Source organism: Athene noctua, chromosome 2, assembly GCF_965140245.1.
Source record: "Athene noctua chromosome 2, bAthNoc1.hap1.1, whole genome shotgun sequence".
Taxonomy (NCBI): domain Eukaryota; kingdom Metazoa; phylum Chordata; class Aves; order Strigiformes; family Strigidae; genus Athene; species Athene noctua.
In genome coordinates, this window is record NC_134038.1 from 161,356,390 (window position 1) to 161,358,576 (window position 2,187).

Genomic DNA, 2,187 nt, shown 5'->3' on the forward strand with positions numbered 1-2,187 from the left:
AAAATTGTTCCCTGTTGGAATTTGAGTAAAACCAGGGAGATCAAAATTAAGATCAAGAGGCAAACTGCATACCCATGTCCTGTAGATACACATTCAAATATTGAGCAGAAGAATGTGGCAAGTGATTCAGAAAATGAACCAGGCTTTAAAGAGGACATTTTGCCCTCCTGTTCCTCAAAAGAAGGAAATGATATGCATAGGAAATAGAGTGGTTTCCACTGTAACTTTGCATTTTACTGAAAGGAGGAGAGTTGCATAATGCATAAGGAGCTTTAAAATTAGACTAAACTTTGGCAGTTCAGATGCTTATCTATATTATAAACAAACCTCTGAATTTTATATGCCTACCTATTATACACTACCCGACCTCCCACAGACTAAGCAAAACAGCAACTTTTGCTGTCCCACAAGCCTGTCAACACCTTCTGATACCTATTCAGCCATAAGCTAAGGCATACTCATGCCTCAGGACAGGTCTGTAGACAGCATAAGGTGAAGATTATTTGGGCAGCCAGTGACCAAGATGCATGTCTGTTTTGCAGGGAATTTTGCAGAATTTTGTCAGCCAGAGAGTAGCCCTGCAAAAGCAGGAAAGGGAGCAAGAAAAACTTGGTTTGGAGAGGATGGAAGAAGTAAGATCTTACTCTACCAAATATTTCTGAGGGACACAGACCTGCACTCCTAAGTTGGCACAGTACAGATTCCATTGCATTTCCAAAATCCTCATTCTGGTGGCTCATCCATACCTGAGGAGGTCCTCATTCAGAGGAACTTCCACTTAGTACAGCATAATATTTTGGATAGCTTGTAGTTATTTTTAAATGCTTTGATCCTCAAACAAGTGAAAAACTGGGAAATTTTAGTTATTCTCAGCAAATGTCAGGTACACCTTCATCTGGAAAAACAGACAAATATGGTGGTTGTCATGTCACAGCCATTAAACACTACTGATGTGCTTCTCTGCAAAACTTTTGACTTGAGCTGATCTGAGTGATGACGGAAGGACTCCATAAAGCTCTCACAGGGTTTACTCATATCTTGCATATCTTCACAGGTGCAAATCGACAAGACTTCCCCCAAAAGAGCTTTTCTGAAAGAAGAAGCTGTCAGCCTCTAAATCCTTTACTAAGCATGCTCCTGCCTTAAAGCTGTATAAAACCTGTGAGTAACTTCAAGCTGGTTAAGCTTTACATTGCCCATTTAATCTGTCAAACGTAGGAGTACAGTCATTATCCTGCTGCTGGCCCTGGGTGGCCATTGTATAAGCAAAGACTGGATGACTGATAAATGGAAATCCACTACATTGGCAGACCTGGCAGAAGACACTGCGGTGTGAGGGCCATTTAACAGTTCAGGTGTACATTTGGGCATTTGCTGAATTTTTGTGATGGATTCATCTCTAGCAGAGCTACTTGTCATGTAAGTGCTTCTCTTTCCTGCAACATAGTATTCACTAAGTTTTACCAACGAACACAATTTTTGCCTGATAAAGAGACTGCCACTCAGAGGATATAGGACAGCATTTCTAGATGCTAGATTCATTTATGTCCAAGTGGTATTCTCATGCCTGGCTCACATGGCTTCTCATTTTGGATTATTCGCTCTGTTGGGACTCAGAACAACATTACTGACTTTGACACACACAGCCTTTAAAAAGGCACTTGGCTGATACTGTCTAATGTCTTTTACTATATTTTGCCTTACACAGATGGGATTGCTCATATCTCAGCTGAATGTTATGCTTATACATAGTAGTAGGTACTTGTCTAACATAGGTGCTAGGACTTCAGGCTCTATTAGAGTGCTTCTTTTTAAGCAGCTCTTGGGCACAAGCTGCCTTTTTCTTAGACAATATATCCTTCCTTCCTAGCAGCCCAGATCTGAACATCTGGGGAGGCCATGACAGACACTCTCCTAGAAGAGATGACCAAGGATTATAATTGCTGGGGAATGAGATTGGCAGGTCCAAGAGTGACTTCTGCCCTAGCAGGACTGTAACCTCTATAGCTACAAATCTCCTTCCTTACAGGACCATCCCTCTTTCACCCTGGGTGTACAAGGAGCTTCTTTACGCAGGTACTGAATTCCTGGAGCATTTACCCAACTTGATCAAAAGAATTCCAGCCCTTCAGCTGCAATCATTTGCATGGCCTGATTTTTGCAGTTTCACCTAATTGTTTTACATGT